This window comes from Dipteris shenzhenensis, chromosome 13 (assembly GCF_047967505.1).
Source record: "Dipteris shenzhenensis isolate YYH24624 ecotype China chromosome 13, Dip_SZ_1.0, whole genome shotgun sequence".
In the NCBI taxonomy this organism is placed as follows: Eukaryota; Viridiplantae; Streptophyta; class Polypodiopsida; order Gleicheniales; family Dipteridaceae; genus Dipteris; species Dipteris shenzhenensis.
The window spans coordinates 27,739,929-27,750,141 of record NC_141608.1 but is presented as its reverse complement, the minus strand read 5'-3'; positions in this window follow the sequence as shown (position 1 = coordinate 27,750,141).

Below are 10,213 nucleotides of genomic sequence, written 5' to 3'. Positions count from 1 at the left end.
AATTCCTTCAGCAACCTTCCACTTTGCTGGCGCTGGTTCTTGCAATGCCTCAATTGTTGTTGTTGGATTCCAAGAGTGGTCCATGCTTTCCCCACAGAACCAGATCATTTGTAACTTTACACCTATCGGTGTTCTAATCCTCCCAAAAAATGAAGGTGCAGGGACTCCCAAAGCTCCTTTTCTTCCCTTTGAGTCAATTAACTTATTACACTTCCCCCCCCTTCGATGTAGATACCCATGGCAGCGGACTTGACTCCCTGCTTGCATATGTTGAATTGCCCACTTTGTCTGATGTATTTGCACCTCTACCACACCTTGTTCACAACCATCAAGATTGTTATTGTCAATCACAATTGAACCTGAATGTCTTCTTCTTGGCACTAGTGTGCTAACTTTTTGATACTCACGTATGTGGGAGTCATCTTTATGGATTTTAGAGGACATGGATTTTGGTCTTTTCTTCCGTACTATTCTAATATCTCCAAGGTCAATCCCACCTTCGTGTGCCACTCCAAGTTCTGTAGCCACATCATTTGTAAGGTCAATGAAATTTCTTTTCGAATAGGATTTTTTACTCCACATAGATTCTCTTCTTCTCAGTTTTTGCACTGTTGGACCTTCACCAATATGTTTGCCTCTCACGTAGGATCCTTGTTTACTACTTTGCAAGATTGCTACAGTCATGTCAGTGATGCATGCAACATACAATGACACATACTTGATGCCATTGTTTGTGCTCAACCAACTACCATGGATTGATTCAGACAAGTTAGTCCTAGGAACGAGGTAACGTTCTTCAGCCTCCATCTCCTACACAAGAATAAGAAATCAACTTTGGTAAGGAGGAAGCAGTGATGCAAGATTTTAATGGATTAACAATGTTAAAATTTTCAAGTCACTCACTTTCAAAATGTATTCTCCCCAGTGGTAAACTCTTGAGTGCCACCACATGAGCCATGTCTGAATAAAGTGGATGTTGCCCTTGATTGCATGACCATTTTCAAGCCATTCACATAATGATTTGAATGCATGCATGGCAGCCTCCTTGGTTGGAGAATTATTCCATTGTCTACATCTCATCTTGAACTCCTCTTGGTCACGAGGTGGGATGCATTTTGTAGCATGCTTATGAAGATTATCCTCCCAATGCCACAAACAAGTGCACTCCTTTCCCATCATCACATTCTCTGGGCCCCCATTAAAGACAATCCTAATAGCCCTCCAATTTGCCTGAGCTTCATCCCCCATGAAACCATGAAACTGTGCTTTATGAAAACCCTCTTTCCCCATGACTTGGTTCAACAATTCCCAAAAAATCACCTGACTCTCTATGTCCTCACCTTTGAAATCCCCAATGGCTATTGTTTGGAGTTCTTGAAGATGAGGGTTGTAAACATGGCAAGCCATGGTTGACCAACCTCGAATCCTCTTCACATGATCAAAGCAAACCCAGCACTACCCAAGCTCTCCATTGGGTCACATCTTGTTGACTAGCAGAACCAGTTCCCCTTGTAGACATCATGAAAATGTGGCATCTATTGAAGGATGAAAAAGATAACTATCCTGGGAAAACAATACTTTGGATGTATTCGTATCTACTCCTTGACTTCAATTCCAAAATATTATCAAGGCTTTGTTCACCTCCACCCTTTTGTTCATCCACATCCTTCTTCCATCTAGACACCCTACACATAGGCACAAAACTGAACTAGTTAAAATCAAAGGTAGGAACTGTGCATTCAAGAAGAAGAGTAATGAAAAAGTAATGAACACCTCACCTCTTATTGTCAAGCAAAGGCTCCATCTTTTTTAGCAATGAATCTAGTTCAGTATTAGTCAAAGGATTGGATTGATCATTGTTTGGAATGATAGCTTCCAACACCATCTCTTCCGCCACCATTTTTTGCAAAGCCTTAGGCCTAGAAAGATGCTTACTTTCCAGCATTTTAGAAACCTTTCCTTTCAACTCATCCGACTCACTCCTAGATGATCCCTCTGCCACCACATGCATATGAAAACCAATGTGAATTGCATATCTACTCACTGGATGCTCCATGGTGTCTCTTGGAAGACATATGTACAATTTGCACAGCTGGCAATGCAAAGTGGACTAGTCTTGCAATGATAGCATTTGAGAGTACCACTTGTGACTTGTTGGTGGATCTCTGGAATATTTATTAATCGTCCCTTCCAATGACTCTCATTTCTAACACCTGATCTCAGAAAGAAAGGACACATCTTACTATCACATTGCAATCGACCTGCACATTTCCTCAATCTAGCTATCCCATTGAAACTAGCAATATTTGTTGTAACATCCTCACTCCAGACATGACCATCAAACTTGTTTTCCAATCCTACTGTCTTTTGCTCCTAGAATGTTGGAGGTAGCTCGAACAGAATATTTCCATCATATGACTTAGGTAGCGCCTTGACAAATTTAATTGAAGAGACCATTTGGAAAGAAATAAAAAGAGAATTAGAAGGTGAGAATTTATGTAACAAGTCAACGATACTGTGGAATGGCTTATCTTTGTATCTTTTTGTTGAAGGCAATCTATCCCTAGTCACAATGAACTTATTCCTAAATTGAATGTCCAAGGTATATTCCCTCCCATCTCCTCTCATTGCAAATGGCACTTCAAACACAACCTCTTGTTGTGACACATCCATACACTAGTGAATCTTGATGGTAGAAGAAATCAAATTGAAGACCGAAACTATTTCATTCTCCTCAAGCATGCATGCACACACAATTTTGAGCAACCTTTTGTAGTAACAAAACACCATTCTCGTCATGAAGCATAGCACTACTCTCAATATCCATTAGAAAGCTCTCGAACAAGGATAAATGCTTTTCCTTTCACAGAAGAAGCTTCAAAATCTATGAAAGCAATTGTAGTAGACTGTAGAAGTCAGGAAATATCTACCATCCGATGCCCCATAAATAATGCCGAAAAAGGAAGGGAAAGTTTTTGAAGGTGGAGATACCTCACATGCCAGGGAAGTTCAATGGTGCCAAAGCAAAAGAACAAGAACGACCACAACTCACAAAAGTAAGTGGTCAAGGTAGTATTGAATGTGAAACATGCACCTCAAATGCTATGTGGAGCTACCCAATAAAAAATGATGGTTGAAGTTAAACATGGAGGTAGGTGTGAACAAAGCTATGAAACTTGGAGGCAAGTGCTAGATAGAGTAGTGATTCAGTATGATGACAATTCTTAAATTGCATGGCACTCATGAAAGGTGTTGGTATAGTTATAAATGCCATGAAAGGTGGTGGAGTAGTGAAAGGTGGTGGAGTAGTGATATAGTAACTTGAAAAGTGTGTGCTACCAATGAAAGGATGGGATATACTTTTAAATCCTTGTATTCTTCTAAATTTTAAGGGGATGATTGAAAAACATATTATAATGCATGTCTTGCAAAAGATAGATGACAATGTGAAAGATTGATCACATACATTTGCATAACTACTAAGGAATATTTAGCTAATGATGTAGAAAATGTTATTTTTTAAATCTATCAACTTTGCATTTAAATAAAATTGACTCAAAGCTTAGTGTATGCCTTGCGTTGTTTTTGTTTAAATATTATATTTTGATATCATAAATGTTTTATTTCAAATTATGAAAAAAAATATGAAATTCATTTGCATTGATAATTAATCCAAGACAATTGTAAAATTTGGTATAAATCATTTTTCAGAGTGAAAAGATAACGTTCCAATCATGCATGTGACTAAAATGTCCATGCTTGAGCACTGGATTTGAAACCATCAACCTCAAGAAACGCCCATTTTTGTACATATGATGGAGTGGACATGCATTTACTTGACCTCTACCATTCGATATCTTCACGCCAAAGCTACGACCTCTACCATTTGATATCTTCCCTAGTCTTCTACTACAGAAAATAGTCTCTAAGTGCTGCTCTGCACTCTCATCAAACTCTAGCCATCCATTTTATGAGCAAAATTAGCCATGTCCAAGATGTTTGCACTATCCAAAAAACAACATTGTGTGTAAGAGCCTCTGGCCTACCGTTGCGGTTCTCTTGCAGGATCATAACTTTTTCTACGCCTGGCTTTGGTTCGTAAACTGCTTCTACTTTTGGCCTGTGCTTCAGATCTTGTCCTCAGATCTTGTAAGCTCACTTCTGCTTTGCTTCATGAAAGAGTGCCAAGTAGAGTTGAGGGCATGATGATTCATAGAGAGACTACTATGAAAAGCTCATAACTGAGAGGGGAGGTGGGAAGCGCTTACAAGGAGACGCTACTACGAAAAGCTCTAACTGCGAGGGGAGGGACGAAGAGCTTACAAAGAGCTTGAACGCAGGGCTCTCTGCATCGTCTCCTTCCTTGTCATCATGTGAGTCATCTCGGCATTGTTTCTCTATGTTGAAGATTGGCTAGATAGGAATCAGGGTAATTTTCGAGTGCACATTCAACTGGGCTAACTGCTTTCGCAGTATCACAGAGCTTGGGGGTGTTTCCTTCAAGGTCTCTTGGCATATTCGGGCTTGCATTTCGGCTACTACTTTGTAGCTTGGAAGAAGGCCATGTTGAAATTTGCTGCTAGGTAAACATGCATTTGCGTTGTGGCCTCCAATGGTCCATAGCTCTATTAATCCGATGAAGTAGAATCGGATTATCTGAATGAGGAATTCCTTTTGATGTTTAGGAGGGTGGTGAGCTAATGGTGCTTGTGACTGGAGCAGCGGGTTTCAAAGAGCTTGAACGCAAAGGTCTTTGTCCAAGGAGTTTGACATGCATCTCCCCCTATTCCACTGGCAGAATAGGGGGAGATGCATAACAAACTCCTTTGAGGAGTCACTAAGGTCACTAAGGTCCAAGGAGTTTGACATGCATCTCCCCCTATTCCGCCGGCAGAATAGGGGGAGATGCATGTCAAACTCCTTGGACAAAGACCGTTGCGGGATGCATTGGAGGAGAGGAGGGTGATGCTTGTTAGCGAGAGTGAGGGATGTTCGATCTACAGCAGGAAAAGATTTCTTGCAAAGCTTTAATCTGCAACTGGAAACCAAGCTTGCAAAAGATCCTGAAGAAGAAGACGATTATGGAAGATGCTATACATACTTTCTTGTAGGTGGTGCAATCCTCTTCGACGATCCAACCCACTTCTCCGAACAAGGCCTTGAGGACCTGGTTGTTGTCACAGTGCTTGCGGAGCTTGTAGTTCCCGAACTGGTAGAGGCCAGCGAAGATACCTTGTTGACTCCTAGTGATGGCCTGGAGCTGCTAGCAAGTCGGCACACTTCAAGCTTCTTCAACTATAAGAATTGGAGCTGCAATTTGTTGTCGCAATCTTTTGTTTACACGTCTTCAGTCATGTTCTAGCCAGCCTCTGTGGCGAGGTCTTTTAAGCTCTTTATATCGAGTCTTTGTAAGTGTTTTTGCAATCATCTTTATGCCTTGTAATGCTGTGAAAGCCCACAAGGATGAGCAGCTCTCTTAGTTCTTTTAAGTCTTTCCGCATATGAATACAAGTCGACTCTTATATCTGCATTGTTGAGATATCGAGCTCCACTCGTGATATGCCAAGGTGACCGTTGTGCATTTATGTCACTGACTTGTTAGCTGCAGATGTGGTTGGTACACCGCCCATGAATAATAGCTGGATGATAGCTATCCTTATCTACTCTAGTTTGTGGCTCAGTTAGTATGCCACCTTAGTTAGCTGAGTTTGGTTTGAGACCCACATATAGGGTTCTTCTATTTCCTTGTACTGGAGTTCTTTTGGCTTTCACAACTAAGAAGAGGAAAACTGTTTTTAGCCTCCACCTTTGTGTGTATTCCCCCATTGTGTATGTGAGAAAGCCGCAAGTGAGACTCCTTCCTTCTCTCCCACTATCTTCACATGGTATCAGAGCCTTGTTCATGGTAAGCAATTTTGGATTCTATGATTGTGCATATTCAGGATGCAAGTACGCCAAAGGAGGCATGGGTTACTTTGGCAAAAATGTACAGTAACAAATATGCAAGCCAAGAAAATGCAGCTCAAGCAGGAATTGCACAATGTGCAGAGAGAAAATATGAGCATCAATGACTACCACATGAAGGTGAAGAATATTGCAGATGCACTTGCTTCCATTGGGTCCCCAGTGGAAGATGATGATCTAGTTTCTGTGACCTTGAATGGTCTAGGAAAGGATTATGCATAGTTCCGGACATCCATTGCCGTCCATGAAAAATTTCCTGATTTTGAGGAGTTGTTTGCTGTTCTAATTTCTGAAGAGCAGAAAAATGGTGGTGCATCTTCTTCAGGAGGAACTTCGAAAGAAATTATCTTCTACTCAAATGCTGGAAGAGGTAGAGGCAGAGGTAGAGGAGCCCAATCTGGAGGCCATGGTAGAAATTAAAATATGCAGCAAACTTAAGAAAACCAGTCCTTTGGAGGAGGACGTGGTAACTCTAGAGGCAGGGGGAGCCAAAGAGGTCGTGGTGGATGGCAGAGAGGCCAAAATGCAAACAACAATGTTGAATGCTAGTATTGTGGTAAAATGGGTCATATGGCTAAAGACTGCTACAAAAAGTAGAATGACATTATGAATGGAAAATTGCAACAAGGCAATTATGCATCTTTTAGTAGATAGGGTGATGACAGAAATGAGCATCTATTTATGATGCAGCACATGACCAATTCTATGACAAGTGCAGAAGAAAGAAATGATGTGTGCTATGTTGACTCAGGTGCATCAAACCACGACAGGTCATGCAGAATGGATGCAGGATGCAAGGAAAATAGAAAGACCAGGATTTGTGGAGACTAGTAATGATACTGCACATCTTATTGTGTAGATTGGTAAAATTCCTTTGTCTATGGAGGATGGGAAAAAGAAATACCTGTCTGATGTATTTCATGTCCCGAACATCACCAAGAACCTGGTTTTTATTGATCAAATGGTTGAGCAAGGCTTGCAGGTCAGATTTAATCCTCATCGATGCTTTGTTGAGGATATGAAAAATAATGGTCGCTTGATAGCAAAAGGAAAGAAGAAGGGTAGGATGTTTACGTTGGATGTGGACATGCCTGAATTGAGTGCAGCAATGTTTGCACATGGGATTGGTGTAGTTGCAAATATTGATATGAGGCATAAACGCATTGGTCATGTTAATGTACAGCGACTTAAATCAATGCAGGCCCAAAATATTGGTGCAGGATTGCCTAAATTCAAGGTTGCAGAAATGCATAAGCTATGTGAAGCCTGTCAATTTGGAAAACAGGCAAGGAAACCATTTCCTAGATATGTTCAAGATAGTAAGAAGCCATTGGAATTAATCCACTCTGATGTGTGGACTACTAAAGCTGCATTTATTGGAGGCTATCATTATTTTGTCACTTTTATTGATGACTATAGCAGAAAAGTTTGGGTGCATTTAATGAAAAAGAAAAGTGAAGTGTTTGGGCATTTTAAAGCTTTTAAAGCTATGGCTGAAAAAGAAACAGGCCTGCAAATAAAATGCCTAAGGTCAGATGGAGGGGGAGAGTACCTCTCAAATGAGTTTGCAAGGTTCCTGCAGGAGCATGGCATAAAGCAGCAGATTATTATTGGGCTGAAGCAGTTGCTACAGCAATTTACATAATGAACAGGACTCCCACTGCAACAATACATAGCATGATGCCAGAGGAGATGTATACTGGTAGGAAACCAAATATTTCTCATTTGAAAATTTTTGGTTGCATTGCCTATGTTCATGTTCCAGATGAGTTGAGGTCCAAGTTGGATACAAAAGTTGAGAAGTGCATCTTTATTGGTTATTCTCTATAGCAGAAAGGGTGTAGATGGTATAACCCTTCTACTCGTAAGTTTACAGTGAGCAGAGATGTTGTTTTTGATGAGATGAGTAGCTGGTAAAAACCAGTAAATGTGATTGATGATGTAGATGCACAAAATGGTAATGCTACACAGAATTCACAGCAGCAATCACAAAATATTAGTGGACCTGCAGTGTCCTCTAGCAGTGGTTCACATACTTTGCCATTGACAGGCAGATTGAGATCAGGAGAATCTCCTCAAACCAATGCAGATAGTGGTATGCAGGTATCATGAAAAGGAAAAGAGAAGGTAGATCAGCCCATGTTTGATGTGAATGCAGGTCACTCTTATGTGGATGGTGAATCCAGTGGCTCAGAACAGAGCATTGATGATGAGTTGGGTATTCCTTCTGTTGTTACACCTAGAGTATGGAAGACCAGGGATGTTTTGAGAGCACCTGGAAGTGAGCCTATTTTGCGCAGGTCTACCAGAGCTAGGTATCCTGTGGATAGGCTAAAATATGATGGATTTATAGCCATTCAGTATGCCTATATGGTCAAAGTGATATAGGAACCAAAACCCACTTCTTTTAAGCAAGCCATGGGAAAAGAAAAATGGGAGAAAGCCATGGATGAAGAAATGGATGCCTTGGAAGCAAATGCTACATGGGAATTGGTGCCTTTGCCTAAAGACAAGAATGGAATTGGCTGTAAGTGGGTTTATAAGGTGAAGCACAATGCAGATGTTTCTGTGAATAGATACAAGGCAAGATTAGTTGTCGAGGGGTATGCACAGACATATGGCATTGATTATGAAGAAACATTCAGTCCGGTTTCAAGGATGGCAACTGTAAGAGCGGTCATTGCTATGGTTGCATCAAAGGGATGGTCCTTACATCAGATGGATGTAAAGAATGCCTTCTTGCATGGTGATTTGCAAGAAGAGGTCTTTATGGAGCAGCCACCAGGTTATGTTCATGCTATTCATCCTAAGTTTGTTTGCAGGTTGAAGAAAGCCTTGTATGGCTTGAAGCAAGCACCTAGAGCATGGTCTGACAAGATAGTGTAGTATCTTGTCACTATTGGCTTTCATATTTCCAAGGCAGATTTCTCACTTTATGTAAGAAATACAGAGAAAGGCATTATGGTGCTTGTCATTTATGTTGATGATTTGATCATCACAGGTGATAGTGATGAAGATATCCTTCATGTGAAAATGCTATTGAAGCAGAAATTTGAGATGAAGGATTTGGGAGAGCTATGTTATTTCTTGAGCATTGAGGTGATTAGATCACCAAGTGGGATACGGCTCTTGCAAAGGCAGTATGGATTGGACATGCTGTCCAAATATGGGATGACAGGCTGTAAGCCTATTTCAGTTCCTTTGGAGCAGAATGTGAAGCTGACGGCAGATGGAGGTGAGATTTTGGAAGACTCTACTATGTACATACGCATAGTAGGAAGTTTAATTTATATGGCTATTACTAGGACAGATTTGAGCTATGCTGTTGGATTGGTAAGTCAGTTTATGCAGGCTCCAAGGAAACCGCATTTGGATGCAGCTAGATGCATACTCAGGTATGTGAAGTCCACATTACAGTATGGACTATTTTATGAGGCTGGGATTCAGATATAGTTGCATGGATACACTGATGCTGATTGGGCTGGTAGTATTTTTGATAGAAGATCTACCACTGGATATATGTTCTCTTTTGGGAGTGCTGGAGTCACTTGGAGCAGCAAGAAACAGCCTACAATTGCCTTGTCGAGCATAGAGGCTGAGTACAGGGGTGCAGCAATGGTTGCATGTGAGGTAGCTTGGTTGCATAAGCTACTTTATGATATGCATCAGTCTACAGATGGGCCAGTTGTCATTTATTGTGACAACATGAGCAGTATACACTTGGCAAATAACCCAGTCTATCATGCTAGAACAAAGCACATTGAGGTGCATTATCACTATGTGCAGAAGAAGGTTTTACTAGGTCTTATTGATCTAGTTTATGTCAGCACAGAGGATCAGGTAGCTGACATATTCATGAAGGCATTAGGTGCAGAGAAGCTACACAAGTTCAGAGACTTGCTTGGTGTGCAGGGATCCGAGGGGGAGTGTTGAGACATCGAGCTCCACTCGTGATATGCCAGGGTGACCGTTGTGCATTTATGTCACCGACTTGTTAGCTGCAGATGCGGTTGGTACACTGCCCATGAATAATAGTTGGATGACAGCTATCCTTATCTACTCTAGTTCCTGGCTCAGTTAGTATGCCACCTTAGTTAGCTGAGTTTGGTTTGAGACCCACATATAGGGTTCTTCTATTTCCTTGTACTAGAGTTCTTTTGGCTTTCACAACTAAGAAGAGGAAAACTATTTTCAGCGTCCACCTTTGTGTGTATTCCCCCATTGTTTATGTGAGAAAGCCGCAAGTGAG